Source organism: Neoarius graeffei, chromosome 4 (assembly GCF_027579695.1).
Source record: "Neoarius graeffei isolate fNeoGra1 chromosome 4, fNeoGra1.pri, whole genome shotgun sequence".
NCBI lineage: Eukaryota > Metazoa > Chordata > Actinopteri > Siluriformes > Ariidae > Neoarius > Neoarius graeffei.
Window position 1 is genome coordinate 65,904,845 of NC_083572.1, and position 13,907 is coordinate 65,918,751.

At 44.2% G+C, this 13,907-nt stretch overlaps 1 protein-coding gene across 1 annotated transcript in view; it reads right to left on the reverse strand.

The window, feature by feature from the left end:
* The window catches only part of plxna1b (plexin A1b), a 422,572-nt gene that overhangs the window by 386,505 nt on the left and 22,160 nt on the right, over positions 1 to 13,907 (reverse strand). The window lies entirely within an intron of this gene.

Below are 13,907 nucleotides of genomic sequence, written 5' to 3' on the forward strand. Positions count from 1 at the left end.
TTTGGAAAAAGTTTTCAAAATGATGGCACTGACACCTGGCTGACACTTCACGTTTCGAAGTCTTGCACAAGCCTCGTGAAAGTTGCATGGACCAGATGAACTAAATTCAACATGGCCAAACACCAAACAGGCCGATAAGTATAATATTTAATTGCAATTAGTTGCCAATACGAGTCACGACATAAGGTTACCAAAACCGAAAACATTACTGAATAACACGTTAATTAAGAAATAAAGCAAGTTTAAAAATGACTTCAGTTCTCCTTTAAATTTAAAGTACCGCTAGCACCGTTTTTGCCATCCAAACTGGTCCTATTGCAAGAGGATAGTGATGACCACAGCGGTGGTTTTTACACTTTTCCTCATTAAATAAGATTTGGTTCCGGTGATCACCTCATCAGTACCTCATTAATGATGGTGTGCTTGTGTTGGAACTCCAGCACAGACACTGGAACAAAATGGCCGTCAGAGATAGACGTGGGCGGCACGGTGGTGTAGTGGTTAGCGCTGTCGCCTCACAGCAAGAAGGTCCTGGGTTCGAGCCCCGGGGCCGGAGAGGGCCTTTCTGTGTGGAGTTTGCATGTTCTCCCCGTGTCCGCGTGGGTTTCCTCCGGGTGCTCCGGTTTCCCCCACAGTCCAAAGACATGCAGGTTAGGTTAACTGGTGACTCTAAATTGACCGTAGGTGTGAATGTGAGTGTGAATGGTTGTCTGTGTCTATGTGTCAGCCCTGTGATGACCTGGCGACTTGTCCAGGGTGTACCCCGCCTTTCGCCCGTAGTCAGCTGGGATAGGCTCCAGCTTGCCTGCGACCCTGTAGAAGGATAAAGCGGCTAGAGATAATGAGATGAGATGAGATAGACGTGCTTATTTAAGGAAAAAAAATTTGAAGCGCTCTCTTAATTTTTTTTTAAATTCCAGAGCTCCACGTGTATTATTTTTATATTCTACATACATGCGTGTGGGCGCATACACCACTAGATTAAAGAGGCTTATTATCCTGCTATACATCATCTCCTACACTCATGTAGCATATACGCTTTACATGTGTGCGTGTATAAGAGGACAAAAAGGTCTGTGAGTGGGCAAGTTTGATGCATACTGCAGAAAAGCTGCCAGTCTCCAAACTAAATAAACGAAGAGTGAAAGTCATCTAGACCTCACTCCTTCCTGTGCCGCTTAGATACTGTGCATCCGTCAACCTCCAGACTAATATTGACCATGAACGTGCACACGTGCGAAGCTCAAAAAACCTTGAAGGAAGGCGGGACCGTGTTCACACACCCGTTCGTGTGCGCCTCATCAGTCAGAGCCAAAGCAATGACCTTTCACCTCTGCCTAAATACCCTGGCTAGCTCCGTGGCAACAAGTAACGTCACTAATGAGCCAGTGAATTCCTTTCGGGCAAAGCGGATATCTCGAGGTTGCGACGTAAATCGCTATACATGCAGTTAATAGTCGGAATTCGGAATTTAAAACGAGATGCAATCCATTACTGAATGAAGCGTTTGGAGCAAATTAACGCTGCGCATCATTCTCACTCTGTCACTATTCCAGTGTGTAATCATATGCATGCTCAATTGATTTGGTTATTCATAGCCATGAGGTTTGCATCTGTCACATTTCAGCAGGTTTCTATCAGTCTGTCAGCTGCAGAAGAGGCCACTGGTGAGCGAGCAGCATTCCCACGCTGGAGTCAAGCTGCTGAATTATTCACTTCAAGACTCGCTACACACTGCAGGAGGAGTGCACAACAGTGCACAACAGAGATCATTGTGGAGAGAAAGTGTGCACGAGATCCTAAACGAGATAGCATGTGGAACCAGGGCTCAGAGCGTGTGCGGAGGTTGTAATGGTGTGCACTCGTTCTGGAGATAACATCAAGCGCTCACTTACTGATCAATTCTGCTCAAGACTCCGACACATCCAACCTAGAAACCTCGTCCTTAAACTAAGACCTAGATCAACCCAAGACTTCGGTAATACGCCTTTACATGAATAAAAGGAGGATATAAGAGATCAGGAAGATTGAGGGAGAGCCGGTTTAGAGAATGAATGGAGCTTTCTTCCATGTGCTATTGTGAGATGTGGTGATTCAGCACTGAAACGTGCGTTACTCTTAGGGCTGGGTAATGAAACTGTTTAACAGGGGAACCCATGACACTGGGTATGAACTACGACGGCGCAATATAGCTTTCAAATATCAGCTCAATAACCTTCAATATTTTGTAACTGTACGTGGGGGGGGGGGGGGGGGGGGGGCTTTCTAAATTTAATTTCATCTCAAAACAACATTTATTACGGCACACAGCCAAAGTGCAGCTAATCGGTCCTCCATGTCAGCAATAAGCCCAGTGTAAGCGCACTCAGCCATTTTTATTTCTTGTGTTTCATGAGCATGACTGACTTCTAATAGAGTTCCACAGAAAGGAACTCTGTTAGTACGTATTATTTGGAGAAAAAAAAAATTAAATTATTGAATAACTATACTAAAAAACACTCAATCCAGCATGTCCTGAGCAGCTTCCAAAACACAGCCTTCATTCTATTCATTCTCGTAACTCGGCCTAAGATTTTGTCTAAATAGAGTAATTAGTTGCTGTAAATGTTTACTGCGGGGTTATTTCTCTCTTATTCCTACACTGTTGCATGAGCAATGGGTGTACACCACGACACCGCCCAAATCTGTAATCTATAACCCTAAATCAGAAAACAGTGGGATGGGATGGAAATAAAGAAAGCAGCGATTTCTAAGTTTACTTTGACTTGTATTTCATTGCAGACAGTACAAACTAGGGATGCAACAATACTCGGTTTAAAACCGAACCGTACGGTACGCCCTACACGGTTCAATACGCCTTTAAACCGCGGGTTTTTTTATTACTATTCTTATTAATATTTTTGCGTTAGAATACGTCTCACTCCGTGTGCCTGCTCCAGCATAACAAGCTACTCACAGCAGAGAACCCCTCCCCGCTACAATTAATAGCCAATCATAGGCTTATCCCGCCCCCTCCGCTGTGATGCTGAGCTAAGCCAAAAGTTTGCTACGGTGAGAAACTCAGTCATGGCGGCCGCTGACGAGAGGAAGTGTTATGAAGATGCTCCGGCTTCACACAAATCTGCGGTGTGGCAACATTTCGGATTTGCAGCTGACTATAATGAGGACGGAGTGAAAACGGTAAACAGAAGTAAGACTGTCTGCAAGCATTGTCTGACCCACCTCCCATACTCCGCGGGAAACGCGTCTAACATGGCTAGTCACCTCAGACGCCACCACCCCAATATATCGCTTTCTGGGAGCAGAGCATTCGAGCAGGTAACCCCAATAAAAAAAAAAAAAATTAAAAAAAAAAAAAAACAGCAATCTCTCTCAAATGCCTTTCAACAAAAGTATAGCAGCAGCTCAGAAAAACACAAACGCATAAGCCACGCGGTTGGCGTATATATCTGTAAAGATCTGCAGCCGTTTTCTACTGTTGATTCACGTTACACGCTGCCCTCCCACACGCATTTCACCAACACTGTAATGCCTGGCCTTTATGAAAACGCGCAAATGTATTGAGCAAGACTTGGCTAATACACAAAGCCTCGCGCTGACCACTGATAGCTGGACATCCCGGGCAACAGAGAGTTACCTCACTGTTACCGTGCATTACATCTCGGACTGGGAACTAACGCGCGCTCTACTGCAAACTCGTCCTCTTTATGAAAGCCATACTTGGCGGATGAACTAAACAATGCCATGACTGAGTGGAAGTTAGAAAGGCCTAATATGACCATTCCGGTGACCACAGATAACGCAGCCAATATCGTAAATGCTGTTCGTGAGACGGCTGGACTGGGACCACAGATTGGCTGCTTTGCTCATGTTGTAAACCTCGCAGCTAAGAAGGCAGTGTCAATCAACAGTGTGTCCCGCCTCCTCGGGAAGATAAGAAAAGTTGTGAGGTTTTTTTTTTTTTCACAAAAGCACCACAGCCCACCATGTACTGACTGTAAAACAAGAGATGTTAAATCTGCCAAACCACAAATTAATCCAAGATATCACAACTAGATGGAATACAACACATGATATTTTGGAAAGATATGTTGAACAGCAGCCTGCCATCTACTCTGCTTTGTTGGACAAAGATCTGAAGTCCATCAACAAGAACATGGCACTGTTGAGTGATGAGGAGCAAGGACTGGCAGAACAACTCATTAAACTCCTGAAAACAGTGACAACACTTATGAGCAGTGAAACCACCCCCACCTCCTCAATGATTCTCCCTCTGAAGGAACTAATGGCCCTTTTCCAGCTCACTTCAGCCCAACACAGCTCGCGTTTCGACTATCTAAGAACAGCACGATTCAGCTCGCTTCAGCCCTGCTTAGCACCCAAAACTCGCACGGTTTTGGAGTGGGGCTGAAGCGAGCCAAACCGAGCCGAGTGAGGCTAGGGGCGTGAGGAGACACTCCCCTGTGCACTGATTGGTGAGGAGGCGTGTCCTCACATGCCCACACACGCCCCGCGAGCGCGCTGGGATCTGTAAACACCATAAACCCGGAAGAAGGAGAATTACGAATTACGAGAATTTCTGAAGCCTTATGCGCCTCGCCTCCTCTATACGCTCTTGCCAGTATCTGTTGGCGTTGTCGGTGACAACAAGCCACAGCACCAAGACCAGCAACACTAACGACTCCATGTCCTCCATGTTTATTGTTTACTATCTGGGTCGTGAGACTACCGCTTAAAAGGTCACTGATGTCACTGTTTGTGCCGCCTAACGACATCACCTGACGTCCACCCACTTTCGCTAACTCCACCCAATGTGTCCACCCACTTCCAGCCAGCACGGTTCAGCGCGGCTGTAGTCGAAACGCAACTCCAACAGCCCCGCTCAGCTCGACTCAGCACGGCACAGCCCAACTCAGCCGCGTTGGTAGTGGAAAAGCGGCATAATTCTCAAAGCTATGGTACAGGAAGAAGAAGATGGTCCAACAATCAAAGAGGCCAAAGCAGCAATAGCACAGGACTTAAGGCCAATTTATGCTGACAACCCAGTCCTCGCAGATGGTGTCGCAGATAGCGTCTGCGTAGCCCCCCCACCTTCGCAGACGCTCTGCGCGCACCTCCCAAAAATTGTGACCACCGCAGAAGCCTCGCAGACAGCGTCGCAGACAAGAGGGCTCCGATTGGTCCACTCTACATCCGCTGTACACGCACTTCCGCTTCCCTACTTTCCCGGTTTGTTTTGTTTTCACGACCGGCATTTTTAAAAACAAGAGCAAAGATGGAGCAGCACGAAGAGCGGTTGATCGAGGAAGTGAGGAAGTATGGACATTTATACGACTCCAGTTCTAGTCATTATAAAAATAAAAAAAAAAGTTCTAGTCATAAGTAACCGGAGGATAAACACTCCACTAACCACACCCACCAACTACTCCTAGCGACTTCGCGCCCCCTTGCGTTGTGCCAGTGAATAACATCGCGCACGCCTATACTCCCTGCTCAACGATAAATTACAACTGTCTGCGAAAAGCTATCTGCGAAAGCCTTGTCGCAAGAGCATGCAGAGACCTTAAGGGAAGAGATACACAGACCCTGACCTTCAAAAATACTTGCAAATAGCAACAACCTTAGATCCCAGGTTCAAATCCCTGCTCTCTCTGGATGAAGCATCCCAGGTCAGAATCTTCAAGGATCTCACCACATTAATCCTGGAGCAAGAACCACAGGTATACTGTCGTTTATTTTATTAGGATGTTATGTATGATTTTATTGCATCTTTATTTGTATTATTGAAAATTATTCTGTAATGAAATAAAAAAAATACAATTAAATTGCTGTCATCTTAAACAATTATTATTATTCTTACAGAGTCAAGATGAGGCTACACCATCTGAAGAGAAAGCTACACCTTTTCCCCCTCCCCAGAAGACGACAGCTATAGCAGAGCTTTTTGAAGGTTTTTTTAGAACCCAAGAGGGGCAACCAAAGACCTCTCTGAATGCTGAGGAGGAGGTCAGGTCATATAAGGTTTGAAAGTGGGATCCGTGTGGATGGGGACCCATTTGATTGGTGGAAGGTCAATGAAAGTAAGTTTCCCAGTGTTGCAAAACTTGCACAGCGCTACCTGTGTCCCTGGGACATCTGTTGCAAGTGAGAGAATTTTCTCCACTGCAGGGGACATTGTTAATGCAAACTGCTCCCGCCTAGCTCCAGAGAATGGAGATAAACTGATCTTTCTTCAAAAAAATCTTAACATAGAGGAATAAATAGAGAAGTAGCGGTTCTCTGACCCTGCACTTAACTCTCAGAATGAGTTTCTGTTGTTATATCTAAAAAAACAATGTTTCTTGTTTTAAAAAAATCCTGGCTGACGTTGATACCAGTGCACTTCTGACAGTCTTTAGTTTAACTTTGTTTTTTTATGGACTGTTTCAGTATTGAAGACTAATGCCGCTTTTCCACTACCAACGCGGCTGAGTTGGGCTGAGCTGTGCTGTGCTGAGTTGGGCTGAGTCGAGCTGAGTGGGGCTGTTGGAGTTGCATTTCGACTACAACCGCACTGAACCGTGCTGACTGGAAGTGGGTGGACACATTGGGTGGACGTCAGGTGATGTCGTTAGGCGGCGCAAACAGTGACATCAGTGACCTTTTAAGCGGTAGTCTCGCAACCCGGAGAGTAAACAATAAACATGGAGAATATGGAGTCATTAGTGTTGCTGGTCTTGGTGCTGTGGCTTGTTGTCGCCGACAACGCCAGATACTGGCAAGAGCGTATAGATGAGGCGAGGCGCACAAGGCTTCATAATTCTCGTAATTCTCCTTCTTCCGTGTTTACAGATCCCAGCGTGCTCGCGGGGCGTGTCGGCATGTGAGGACACTCCTCCTCACCAATCAGTGCACAGGGGAGTGTCTGCTCACGCCCCGAACCTCACTCAGCTCGGTTTGGCTCGCTTCAGCCCCACTCCAAAACCGTGCGAGTTTTGGGGGCTGAACAGGGCTGAAGCGAGCTGAGTCGTGCTGCTCTTAGATCGTCGAAACGCGAGCCGTGTCGGGCTGAAGTGAGCTGAAAAAGGGTAGTGGAAAAGGGCCATAAGTTCCAAATTATTTATTGTAATGCACTGGATGAATATCATGCACTTTATCATGCAGTTTCTTTTACAGTTGAAAATATTTTATTTTTACACTACACAAAGTATACCTGGCTTACTTGAATAAGTTTGAATTCTTTGTTTAAATAAAAGAAATTGTGGAATTTTCAGGTTTTCTTGCTTTTCTAATATTCAAAGCGCATCGAAACCGAACCGAAACCGTGACCCAAAAACCGAGGTATGAACCAAACCGTGGGCATAGTGAACCGTTGCATCCCTAGTACAAACCCAAGATTTTTCATGTTTTGTCCGGTCAACTCCATTTCAGTTGTTAACATACATCCATTCCTGCAATACATTCCAAAAAAAGTTGCGACAAGGGAAATTTAGGACTAGTAATAAGGTAAAACAAAATAAATGAAGACAGAGTCACCTATATCCCCTGCCCTATATACCAAGTTTCAAGATAGTCACATTTTTCAAGTTGTGCTGCAGGAAACCAACCCTCCCTCTTTACACTGACCTCAGCAGCACATGGCATAAGTCCACCGGACCTTTGGTCCAGGTGAGCTAAAAATTAAAATCTCTCACATCTTGGTATCAAAATGCACATATATAATACTTAATCAACACACATACCAAGTTTCAAGACCATAACACTCAGTTTTCAAGTTCTGCTCCAGAAACAACAACAACAAAAAAAAAACCTTACTAAGACTAACCTGAGAGCAAATCTGAAATTGTTTCCATGGAAACATGAAAAATTTCTCAAAATTTCTTAGTATGAAAAGGCACATCTACAACCCCGATTCCAAAAAAGTTGGGACAAAGTACAAATTGTAAATAAAAACGGAATGCAATAATTTACAAATCTCAAAAACTGATATTGTATTCACAATAGAACATAGACAACATATCAAATGTCGAAAGTGAGACATTTTGAAATTTCATGCCAAATATTGGCTCATTTGAAATTTCATGACAGCAACACATCTCAAAAAAGTTGGGACAGGGGCAATAAGAGGCTGGAAAAGTTAAAGATACAAAAAAGGAACAGCTGGAGGACCAAATTGCAACTCATTAGGTCAATTGGCAATAGGTCATTAACATGACTGGGTATAAAAAGAGCATCTTGGAGTGGCAGCGGCTCTCAGAAGTAAAGATGGGAAGAGGATCACCAATCCCCCTAATTCTGCGCCGACAAATAGTGGAGCAATATCAGAAAGGAGTTCGACAGTGTAAAATTGCAAAGAGTTTGAACATATCATCATCTACAGTGCATATCATCATCAAAAGATTCAGAGAATCAGGAAGAATCTCTGTGCGTAAGGGTCAAGGCCGGAAAACCATACTGGGTGCCCGTGATCTTCGGGCCCTTAGACGGCACTGCATCACATACAGGCATGCTTCTGTATTGGAAATCACAAAATGGGCTCAGGAATATTTCCAGAGAACATTATCTGTGAACACAATTCACCGTGCCATCCGCCGTTGCCAGCTATAACTCTATAGTTCAAAGAAGAAGCCGTATCTAAACATGATACGGAAGCGCAGACGTCTTCTCTGGGCCAAGGCTCATTTAAAATGGACTGTGGCAAAGTGGAAAACTGTTCTGTGGTCAGACGAATCAAAATTTGAAGTTCTTTATGGAAATCAGGGACGCCGTGTCATTCAGACTAAAGAGGAGAAGGACGACCCAAGTTGTTATCAGCGCTCGGTTCAGAAGCCTGCATCTCTGATGGTATGGGGTTGCATTAGTGCGTGTGGCATGGGCAGCTTACACATCTGGAAAGACACCATCAATGCTGAAAGGTATATCCAGGTTCTAGAGCAACATATGCTCCCATCCAGACGACGTCTCTTTCAGGGAAGACCTTGCATTTTCCAACATGACAATGCCAAACCACATACCGCGTCAATTACAGCATCATGGCTGCGTAGAAGAAGGGTCCGGGTACTGAACTGGCCAGCCTGCAGTCCAGATCTTTCACCCATAGAAAACATTTGGCGCATCATAAAACGGAAGATACGACAAAAAAGACCTAAGACAGTTGAGCAACTAGAATCCTACATTAGACAAGAATGGGTTAACATTCCTATCCCTAAACTTGAGCAACTTGTCTCCTCAGTCCCCAGACGTTTACAGACTGTTGTAAAGAGAAAAGGGGATGTCTCACAGTGGTAAACGTGGCCTTGTCCCAACTTTTTTGAGATGTGTTGTTGTCATGAAATTTAAAATCACCTAATTTTTCTCTTTAAATGATACATTTTCTCAGTTTAAACATTTGATATGTCATCTATGTTCTATTCTGAAAAAAATATGGAATTTTGAAACTTCCACATCATTGCATTCCGTTTTTATTTACAATTTGTACTTTGTCCCAACTTTTTTGGAATCGGGGTTGTACATCACCTTGTTAACATGAATACCAAGTTTCAAATCCGTATCACGAATAGTTTTAGATATGCGCTCCGGAAACAAAATTGCTCTTAGAAACAAAGTCAAAATCTCTCTTTATTTTATGTAAAAATTTGAAAAATACCTTTTTTTTTTTTTTTCAAAAATCCAAAATAGCAAAAAGCACCAGTTCACATGTTCCTTGATATGTATACAAAGTTTCATGAAAATATCTTCATTAGTTTTAAAAGAAATGGCCCAGAAACAAAAACGTGACCGGACAGACAGAACCCGTTTCTATATCCCCTGCCAAACTTCTTCTGGGCAGGGGATAATGATGCGATTTGAAACAAGTGATGTCACAACAGGTAACTCATCATGATTTGGTACAAAATCAGTATCCAGCAAAAGCCTAGTCTTTGATTCAAGCCAGCTGTCAACATGGCCATATAGCAGTATAGTGCATTAAAATACCATTTCCCTCAGACTCCCCCATGGTGCATTTATAAAGAAACGGGGGGGGGGGGGGGGGACCCACAAGATCAACTGTGAGCTACTGCTCATCTACGTATCCCCCCCCCCACTCTCGCTTGTATCAGAATGCAAGCAATCAAAGGAACAGGACACTTATGAATATTGACTTCAACAAATAATTAAAGCCGCAAGCGGCCTCGACGGGCCCTCGCGCCAGCGGCCAAGGGGGGCGGGGGCATGCGTCCCCACGAAATACCTTCCACAGCTTCTTCGGCAAGAGACATTACCACAAGGTAGTGGTGTGAAGGAAAAGCATTATGGAATTATTAACCAAAAACCCGTGTTGGAGCAATTGCGTCGGCCAAAAACAGCGCCCCCCATGGACGAAAATTCCCAAAATGTGGTATACATGACATGGGAGGTCGTAAGAGGGTGGCCGTGAAGTTTGACCAAATTTGAGGAAAGATTGGAAATTTTGCCCAAAAATAGCGCCCCCAGTGGCAAAATATCACAGAAATTGGGTAACATGTCAGAAGCCCAATGAATGATTTGCCTGTGAAGTATGAGCAGTTTTGAGCAATTAGAAGATTTGTTATGAATTTTTAAGCATGTAAAATTTTGCAGTGAAAATTGATTGACGTATAACTTCTGAACGGTTTATGCTACGTGAAACGTATTTAGACACTTTTGTCAGCCATGTCTGTAGATGATGTGTATCAATTTTGGTGACATTCCTATGAACGGTCTAGGAGGAGTTGCGCCGTGTTCGTGGCCATGCATGTCGCACAAAAGTGAAATTACCTCACTTCCTCTTGGGTGTGGCTAATGCAATGGCATTACATTTTTGTCCGGCTTAGTGAGATACATATGCCTACGAAATGGCATGCCACTACTACAAACTACATGGCAACCAGGCACCTTAATGCGGGAGGCCAAAATCACAACGAGTTAGGGGGCGCTATAGAGGCCCTGAGGCCCGCCTGGATCTGGGCTTCTGGTTCTCAGTAGCGGTGGCAGTCTAAGAAAAAGGAGCCAAATTTAGTGCGTTGTCGACCATGGCAAGCGCCCCAGTAAGGGTCTTGTAAAGAGTTTGCTTGGCAAGTTTGACAGATCAGAAGATGCAATATATCATTTTTGCCATAACCAGCACCCCCAGGGGCGAAAGTGCACAAAATTTGGTGTAGATGTCAGGTGAGCTATGAAGAGTTTGCGTATGAAGTTTGATGACAATCGAGTAAATAGAAGATGAGATATAGATTTTTGAAGAATAAATTTTTTGGTTTTTCCCATGTCAGTAGGTGGCGCTATGCTGTACATGAGCGATTATGAGTTGGAAAAATAAGTGTCTACAACAGCAACGTACTATCACAAGGTAGTGGTGTGAAGGAAAAGCATTATGGAATTATTTACCAAAAACCCGTTTTGGAGAAATTGCGTCGGCCAAAAACAGCGCCCCCCATGGACGAAAATTCCCAAAATGTGGTATACATGACATGGGAGGTCGTAAGAGGGTGGCCGAGAAGTTTGACCAAATTTGAGGAAAGATTGGAAATTTTGCCCAAAAATAGCGCCCCCAGTGGCGAAATATCACAGAAATTGGGTAACATGTCAGAAGCCCAATGAGTGATTTGCGTGTGAATTATGAGCAGTTTTGAGCAATCAGAAGATTTGTAATGAATTTTCAAGCATGTAAAATTCTGCATCGAAAATTGATTGACGTATAACTTCTGAACGGTTTATCCTACATGAAACGTATTTAGTAACTTTTGTCAGCCATGTCTGTAGATGATGTGTATCAATTTTGGTGACATTCCTATGAACGGTCTAGGAGGAGTTGCGCCGTCTTCGTGGCCATGCATTTCGCACAAAAGTGAAATTACCTCACTTCCTGTTGGGCGTGGCTAATGCATTGGCATTACATTTTTGTCCGGCTTAGTGAGATACATATGCGTACCAAATGGCATGCCACTACTACAAACTACATGGCACCCAGGCACCTTAATGCGGGAGGCCAAAATCACAACGACTTAGGGGGCGCTATAGAGGCCCGGAGCCCCGGCCAAGTTTGGGCTTTTGGTTCTGAGTAGCGGTGGCAATTCTCGGAACTGGTGCCAAATTTCATGCGTTTTCGCCCATGGCAAGTGCCCGGAAAGTGGCCCAACAGCGGAGAAAAATAAAGAAGAAGAAGACGGAAGAAGAAGAAGAAGAAGAAGAAGACGGAAGAAGAATAATAATAGTGAACTCTTACAAGAACAATAGGGCCTTCGCCCATAGGGCTCGGGCCCTAATTAACCCTGAAACAAGTAAGTGAAGAGCAGTGTAGTTTGTCCTTGCTGAGAAAAAAAAAGTGTTATGAAAATGTTGTAAAGCCACCCTATACGTTTCGTAAATATATTCAGTCTGTAAACAGGAAGTCGATGTGCGACAGACCTGAACACAGTATACACGGTATAGAACCAAGCTGAAGTTTGGTACCAAGTGGCTACAATTGGTGGTTGCTGAGAAAAAGGGTGTTTCGGACAGACAGAGATACGGATGGACAGACAGGGGTAAACAAGTATAACACCCCCACCCCCCTTCAGAGCAGGGGTATTAAAAAAAAAAAAAAATTACAAAAGTATATTGTATAAAACCTATTCAAGTAAAACATTCGACTATCTAAACATCTAGCTTTTGAGGACATTGCGCATGTGTACACGTTCATTTTAGTGCAAAAGTACAGAGAATGCAGGTCAGTTTTAAGAGTTCAAGTTTTACCAGAATATCAACAAGACAAATCAGTGCAAAGTGAGCATTGTGCATGTGTGAGCAAATGAATGAGAAACTGGTTTTAGTTTGAACTGTGACTGTTGTTCTTCAGGGTTAACACCGAATTGGGGACTCGGACTGCCTGGGGGAAGAAGCTGTTGCAGTGTCTGGTAGTGACGGTTTAGATGCTTTGATACCTTCTGCCAGACGGCAGGAGGGAGAACGGTGCATGTGATGGGTGGGACTTGGCACGGTGGACAATGTGCTTCTTCTAGAGAGTTGGGAAATGGGTGGGAGAGGAACCCCAACGATCCTCTACGCCATCCTCACCATCCACTGCAGGGACTTTTGTTCAGCGACACCGCCCCGAACCAGACAGTGATGCAACCGCAGAGTAGAGGTCTGCGCGGGTTGGATTTTTCAGTCCCGCTCCCGCCCACGCCCGCATTGTGCGGTCCCACTCCCGCAAAGAATTATGATTTTCAGTCCCGCCCCCGCCCGCCATATTTTGTCCCACTCCCGCCCGCAAATCCCACATGATGCAGACGTTCGCGTTATTTCTCAGGAAAGTTCTTGTCTTGACACAGCGTGATGGTGCCCCGCCCCCTACTTTGAGTGGATTTGAGCATAAATATCTCCAGCTCACGTTTGTTATTGTTGACCTTATTTCTGAATTCAGCATGTAGTATCTCTAATAATAATAATAATAATAATGTGCTGTCAAACGATTAAAATATTTAATCGCAAATCACACATTTCTATCACATGAGAAACCATTGTAATTCTCTGATCAGCATAAAAAAGTGAATGGGCTTGCTTTGTACCAATGTTTTGTTTTGTTTTTTATTGTAAAAGCAAAGCTAGTAAAAGAAATGAATTGATTTCCTGCTTGCGTTAGTCTACAACTTTAATCAGAGAGACAGGTTACACAGTGACGGTAGGCTTGACTCAATGCTATCCCAGAAATCCTTCCTGTAATATGCAAATTTGGCTGTCCAATCAGAGGCGGCCAAATTTGCATATTACAGGAAGGATTTCTGGGATAGCATTGAGTCAAGCCTACCGTCACTGTGTAACCTGTCTCTCTGGTTAAAGTTGTAGACTAAGGCTACGTTTACATTAGACCATATCTGTCTCGTTTTCTTCGCGGATGCACTGTCCGTTTACATTAAACCCCCTGGAAAAGCCAGGAAACGGGAATCCGC